Below are 7,869 nucleotides of genomic sequence, written 5' to 3'. Positions count from 1 at the left end.
AACCTCTGATTATACAACCTGAAAGAGAACACACACACACACACACACAAACACACACACACACACACACTCGTGCACACACCTACATAACAAACTCTCTCTCTGAGATGAGTGTCAGTGTTGACGGTCTGATATCAGACTCCTCATCAGCGTCTGCAGCGTTCGGCTGTGGCATGAGTGAAGTAAGCTGAGGTAAATGATATTTTGTCTGTGCGCGTCGTCTTTTGATTGTGGGGTCTTTGATGTGGACGGAAGTGTTTTGGACACAGAAGCCGAGGGGGGGAGAGACGATGTGTGACAACACTGGCAATTTAGACTACAGGTGTGCCCAGTGCGCTGGGGAAGACAGCGACTTCAAAAACACCTCTTCCTCTCAGGATGAAAGAGGGCTTCGTTCTAATTGTACAGCCAAGAGAAGACAAAACAAATAAAGGAAAGATAACTTTCTAGTGGCTGTTTTATACAGCTTGTCCCAATAACCACAACAGAGGTTCAAGGAAACTACGGCTATGAGCAAAAGGCTTTTTGCTTTACCTCTGATCATTCACAAAACCAAAAAACATTAATGGATATAAAATGAAAAAATGAATATGCCTGCATAATAAACTGCAATAAATATGTATTATGTTAACCATTTTTTTTTTTTTTTTTGGGAAAGATTGCTAAGATTAAGATTTAGAAATTATCTAAAAATGTGTGTCATATAGATACTGTAAAAACCAAACTAAATGCATTGAACACATTGCCTAATATTTATAGAGTTTATAGAGTTACACCACCCAGATCAACAACACTACTAATATCTGCACCCAGACATTAAAACACATTCATTCATGAATTTTATGAATCATTTGAAGGAGACAATGCAGGCAGTCCGTTGAGCAAGAGGCCAGACAGATGTTTGTGGAAACACTGCCACATGGTTCGGTGAAAGAAATCGAGTTCTTCATCTTGTTCTAGTTCTGAGTTTGTCATTAAGACACATGTTAGAATATATATATGTATATATATATATATATATATATATATATATCCTCCTGACACCAACTATGGAGTTTTGTCTTCTGTAGATGTGTATTTAGCGAATGTCACAGATGTCTTGTAAAGAACAGATTCAGGGCTTTTCAGAGAAACCAAATGTTTGGAAGTTTGATATAAGAGACCACTTGGTCTTTAAAAATGTTACACCCTTAAGGAAATATGAAAATATTTTGTAATTATCAATGGAATCTGACTCATTTTCAAATGGTTTGTCATAAATCAACATCTCAGGTAAATAAATCAAAACATGACTTTCTTTCTGTTACGAAACAGGACATTGATTTCCTACATGACCTCTGTAGAGGACACCAGGACTTACAGCATGTTTATTAGGCATTAAATGAATAGGGAAAGAAATTATATTTCAATATTCCTATGAAACATTAGATATTATTTTGAAAATGTTTCCAACTATTACTCCCATTATTACACTTCTTTTTTTCATTACATGTTGCCCCAAGAATATATTAATATGCAAATTAGATACAGTGTATAGATACATTGTATGGAAAAACCCGCTTATGGCCATTTTACACACACAGTGCAAAAAGCAAAATTATATCTTTCATAGTTGAGAACATAGTTGAGAATCATCTTTATACAAAGTTTGGTATAAAAAATACTAAAACCTAAAAACTGATTGGTGATTTTGAAAAAATCCCATTGTTTTTGCCCTTTAATGTCTATTCATGTCTTTTTATTTCATTCTTTTTAAACTGAGTCCTGGTGTCCTCTACAGAGGACATAGCATAACATATGAATAAAATATCATTTTTAAAAAATGTTTTTCTTATGCTCTAAACAATGTAATGACATGAAACAATACAAGAGTTACAAAAAACAAAACAAAACAAAAAAAATCCTATATATATATATATATATATATATATATATATATATAAAATATTGTACATTAATACCACGAAAATACAACAATGCTTTACAGCCTTCACATGCATCACTTATAGTCATCAAGCGTTATCATGTGAATTTCACAAGACTTCCTGATAATATTTGAATGAATGATTGCTTGATGATTGCTCTTCAAAAGTGCTTACACTTTACATATGTAGAATCAACAGGTTGTATGTCAGGGCAAAACAATGTAAACAGTACCAAATATGCCTTCTATCACTCGGAAATGATGCTAAACTAAAACATCACCAAACATATGGCTTTTATAAGAGAAGACAATGATTTAAGAGGACAAATCTGTGTATCCGTACAGTAATATTAAAGTTTTACGTGCTGTACTGGAAATGACTATAAAACGAGACATCCCTTCCCCCCCATAAGTCCCCAAAACAACTGACCCTTTATCAGATCCATGATGTCTTTCTGACTCACGGCTCATGGCTGGAAATAGTTTCGGGAACCAAATGGTCCGGTAACATGTTTTGGGACTTTCCAGCTTTCTCATGTTTTCGTCCTGGATAGATTGATCCACCGAAGAACAGAGAGACGGACAAACTCTCACAATACAGCAACTGAGCTCTAGTCAGAAATCTTTTAATATTACTTCAACATCCAAAAAAAAGGAAGCTTTTTAAACGTTGCCTTATAAAGAACAGCTCGATGTCAGACGTGTGCTTTATTGGCTCTTTTGTCCATATGGTCGTTCTGACAAAGATCAATCATCTAGAATGAGACTTCAGGCAGTCTCACTCCCACAGATGCATACTGCCAAAAACCAGAAGTTCCAATCTGATCAGTTTATGCTGGGAGTCAGAATGCACGTTTTTACCAGGAAACAAAGTCGTGTTTACAAGGTGCAATGCAGCTAGATCTTAGAAAAAATACACTCTTAAAATGCTGGGTTAAAAATAACCCAAGTTGGGTTGAAAATGGACAAACCCAGCGATTGGGTTGTTTTAACCTAGTGGTTGGGTTAAATGTTTGCCCAACCTGCTGGGTAGTTTTATTTAACTCAACTATTGTTTAAAAATTACTGTATTGCTGGATTAAAATGAACCCAAAATAGGTTGGAAATTAACATTTATTAATATGTTCAATAAATGAACATTTATCAATAAGTTTTTAATAAATAATAAATAATAAACATTTATTAAATTGCTTATTACTTTTTGATTATTACTCTTTCCTCTAGTAATTATGTGTCTGATTTTTAATTTTGGGTTCATTTTAAGCCAGTCATACAGTCATTTTTAATCAATAGTTGAGTTAAATAAAACTACCCAGCAGGTTGATCAAACATTTAACCCAATCGCTGGGTTAAAACAACCCAGTCACTGGGTTTGTCCATATTTAACCCAACTTGGGTTGTTTTTAACTCAGCATTTTTTAGAGTGTAGTCGCTGGATTTGATAACGTTTTCAGCTAGTTCTTGGAAAAACTACGCTCTAAAAATGCTGGGTTAAAAACAACCCAAGTTGGGTTGAAAATGGACAAACCCAATGATTAAATGTTTGATCAACCTGCTGAGCAGTTTTATTTAACTCAACTATTGTTTAAAAATTACTAAATTACTCGCATAAATGAACCCAAAATAGGTTAGAAATTAACAATTATTAATATGTTTAATAAATGAACATAAAATGAATTAATAACAAATAAAATAATAAACATTTGTTAAAATTGCTTATTACCTTTTCATTATTACTGTTGCCTCTAGTAATTATGTGTTTAATTTTAATTTTCTAACCTATTTTGGGTTCATTTTAAGCCAGCCATTTAGTCATTTTTAAACAATAGTTGAGTTAAATAAAACGTTGGATTTATCCATATTTAACCCAACCTGGGTTGTTTTTAACCCAGCGTTTTTAGAGTGTAGTCGTTGGATTTGATAAAGTTTTCCAGGTTCATGGCATAGAATACAGTATTTGCAAGACATTGAAAGTTTTGTTTGACAAGGTTCCCTCAAACCCAACTGTATATCTGTGGGAAAAAAATAGCAAATTTGGATAAAGTAATTCTGATCTCATGATCTACACAAAGTTATCTGTACAATCTTTTGAATTGGCTTTTTGTGTTTTTGTTGTATCATCAATTTACAATCCAAGGAAAATGTTTTATTGTGTTGGTTGTTGTACGTATCGCAGCACTTCTGAATTGAAATGTCAGGTGAGTGTTGTTAAACGGTTAATGCTTTATCCCATTTGAAAATAACGTACCATCTACACTACTACAAGTCTTTGAGCTCTTTTATTGTGATTTGTTTTTCACAGGACCCGAGCGCTTCACATCACGAGTGCACTGCTGTATCAGGTGAGCTACTGAGCAAGTTTACTACATCAGTAAATACATACATATGGAGCTGGTTATGTGATGAAAATGTATTAGTTTACAAATCATGCTCTATGATAAAAGTGTTTTAGGGTCATAACATAGTATTGTGCAAGGAACAGTGCAAAATAAAGTCTTGATTAATCAATAATCTTAAAACCCCTGCAATCATAATTTGTGTGAAAAGGAACTAAAGTTGTTGGTGTTTTACTGCCACTAGTGTTCATTTCAGCTGGAAACTGCAGTGAATTGTTGAATTTATCATAGTTCTTGAAAACAATCCTGTTACGTCAATCCTTTCCAAGTCTTTTGTTGTTGCCCGGAGCATCCATCTACCAATTACTGTTCAATTATCGTCTATTACACATGGGCCGTAAAGTCGCGGTTTTAACCTGCCACGGCTCATCAAAGATTTACAAATAATTCAAAAGGTAATCAAGCAATGCAGCTTAGCATTATGCAGATCAAGTGACATCATTAATTAGTCCGGAGCTGTAGGAAAGAGCGATGTGATGGAGGACGCAGCCCACCGCAGGTCAGGATGACAGGGTTCCTACACTGCTTTCCATTTCCCACATCAGTTAAGAGGCAAGTGTGGTTTTCTCAGATGCCAACCAGCCTTTAATCAAGGGTGTTTCTTTCATTTATGTGCCCCACCACCCCGCTAATACGCACACAGACTCTCTCAACACTATATTTCCTTCCCTACCTGTTCCCTTCTCCCTTCCTCCCTCGCTCCCTCCCAGACCTGGTTCTGGGTGGTCTGGGCTCCTGACTCTTGGCAGCGAGTTTCTGGGGGTAGTTACAGGACTTCCTCCTCGGCCTCGCAGCTTCCTGTGGCATTACGCTTCAAAAGGCCTCACAACACCCACACACGAGATGCACACAAGGGATGTTTCTTCCGTCGACGTTTGGGGTTAACCGCTACTCCACAGCGCACCCCGTCCCCTGCAGATCTGTGGGCCGCCGCTCCAGCCCTGTACACACAGCGGTCGCAGGACGCTCAGTAACCAAACACACATGCAGTCGCTGCGTCTAGTGCTAATGCCTTTCATTTTTGTGTCCCTTTCTGCTTGTGCTCCTGTTTTAGCTCCTGCAAGCACTTAAACAGCGATGATAGACTGATTATTTTCTATAGAGAAAGAGAAGCACAAACTACACTGAAAAAAAACTGGTAACCTAAAAATGATAACATCTAATTTAATTGTCAAAAGTAATATTTAATATTGCTGAATCAGCCAATTTATAACCAACAAATATTATGGGTTAAATCAAGTAAAATATCGCTCTTTAAGGTAACAATTGCAGGATACCACATTATCTACAGTGTTGATCTCTTAAGCATCTCAATTTCTTCTTCTAGACACCTTTGAGACTGAATAGAGATTGAAATCTCCTGCCTGTCAGATTTGTCCTAATCTCCTCTAGAATTTTTTGAAAAGATTTCAACAAGGTCTCAATCTGTGCATCCATTTGCAAACGTATCAAAGTCTGAAATCAGATCTTATTTGAACACACACAATTTTGCTATTCACATTTTATACCTCTTATATGTCTATGTTTAATACAATAGCGGTTAAAGTTTGGTCAAAGGATGCATTTGATTATGTAAACCCAAATAAGTTGTCAAAACTCAAAATTGTTGTCAGTTGCCTCAAAATTTTTAAGTTATGAAATTCAAAGTTTAAGTAAGCAGAACTGTCATATTTTTATTTAGCACTCATACATTTTGATTGTTCTTAAAATGTTTGAGTACACTAATTCATACATTTAACTTAAAATTATTATGTAACCTCAATGTAAACATTTGTATTAGTGTAAACTTAGCTAGCTTTAACAAGCTAATTCAGAAAATGCTAATTTGCTTGTATAGCACCTGCTGAATGAGTACAGTAATATAAAGCATCACTCGTCACCATGATGTTAACTCTCCAAAAACCCACATTAACAGAAACCTCCTAAATTAGCATAACAAAACATTAATCACTACTAAACCTCCCACTTAACATTAATCTTGCACAAAAAAAAAAAAAAAAAAAAGCATTTACTCTCCCTTTCAAGCGTCATGGGCAAAGCATGCTGGGAAATAAAAATCCCAGCCCAGTTTCATTTAAACTTAAGTTCGTCTAAATTAAAAGAAATACATTCATAAAACTCAAAACAATGAAACAGTTCAGTTTACTTAAAATATATCAGTTCTTTTGAACTTTCTGTTCATCAAAGAATCCTGGAAAATAAAATGTAACACTGTTTCCACAAAATTATTGCACAGCTGTTTTCAGCATTGATAATAATCATAAATGTTTCTTGATCATCAAATCATCATATTAGAATGATTTCTGAAGGATCATGTGACACTGAAGACTGGAGTAATGATGCTGAAAATTCAGCTTTGATCACAAGAATAAATTACACTTTACAATATATTCACATAGAAAACAGATGTTTTGAAGTGCAATAATATTTCACAATATTAGAGACTTCTTTCAAAAACATTAACAAATCTAATTGATTCCAAACTTTTGGAGAGAAACATTTTAGACAAAGCTGAAACCTCTGCTAAACTCTCTCAAGCTGTGAACAAACAGTCACTGAGGAATAACATTTTCCTTCTGAGTAACATGCAGGTTTATGTCCACTCTGCATTTTCCCCACCTGATGTGCTCCATTTGGCAATCCTCCATCACACTGTCCATGAAACAGGACAGCACTGCCATCTCAGCTCACTGTTTTGTGTGTCATAGAACCTAGTTTTGTGTCAATATCACACGTCTCTGTGACAATATGATGCATCACATGTGAGGTTTGTCTGGAAGATGACCAGTTTTTGGCTGGCCAAGATCTGCAGGAGGATCTTTGATAGATTTTAAACAAATGTTAAAACATAGTGATCAAAATATTATCGAATGTTATACTTTTTTTGTTTTTTTTTTTAACAGGTTGCTTACCTGCTGTAATGTGCCTGTTATTAAAAAAACTGTTAGATGCAACGCACTGAGTCATAGTATTCTAAGAAAAAAACTTCTGCTTTTCTTCAAGCTGAGGGAAGGACTGAGGGGCTTGTGGGAAAAATAATATAAAGACAAGCTATTTGAGGAGCTGAAGTAATTGTGATGTCATAAGTCATAAGTATAGTTCCTTCTTTTTCACACGCACAGACTGCTAGTTTGAGTGTCAACACACTAATCACAATAACGTAAAAGCATTTCACTTGAGTGTGTGAATGTGTTTGATGTAAGAAACTCCCCTTCATTGCCACATTTCAAAGAATGTTCATTTTCGCATTGTTATGCCAGTTTGTCTTTATACAGTCTATAGCTGCATCCAGGTCTGAAAACAACACACACACACATTATTATAGTTTACATAAAATGTGAAGTGAAAGTGTGAGAAAGTGAATTTTGAGATATGTCCAGGCATCAGACTGCAGATAAGTAATTGCATTTGTGGTCTGATTTGAGGAAGCGAGAGTCATTGTTTGTCATTGGAGATTTGACAAGGAAATGATTTTCTGCTGAATTCAGATGTTTAGATCTGAATTAGGTCGCAGATTTCCCATCACAGATTTCAGTCTCTCTGCCTGTT

The 7,869-nt window shown here is 35.3% G+C and overlaps 1 long non-coding RNA gene across 1 annotated transcript; it reads right to left on the bottom strand.

Annotated features, from left to right (window-relative positions):
* Positions 1-4,190: 4,190 nt before the first annotated feature.
* LOC127497378 (uncharacterized) lies at positions 4,191-7,340 on the bottom strand. Its single transcript, XR_007925529.1, has 3 exons — positions 7,233-7,340; positions 6,940-7,138; positions 4,191-5,261 (listed from the first exon to the last, which is right to left on the bottom strand). It is a non-coding gene; the product is annotated as an uncharacterized LOC127497378 (long non-coding RNA).
* Positions 7,341-7,869: the final 529 nt, after the last annotated feature.

Source organism: Ctenopharyngodon idella, chromosome 16 (genome assembly GCF_019924925.1).
Source record: "Ctenopharyngodon idella isolate HZGC_01 chromosome 16, HZGC01, whole genome shotgun sequence".
Lineage (NCBI taxonomy): Eukaryota > Metazoa > Chordata > Actinopteri > Cypriniformes > Xenocyprididae > Ctenopharyngodon > Ctenopharyngodon idella.
Note: the sequence above shows the minus strand (reverse complement) of the source record. Positions and strands in the feature narration are given on the sequence as shown.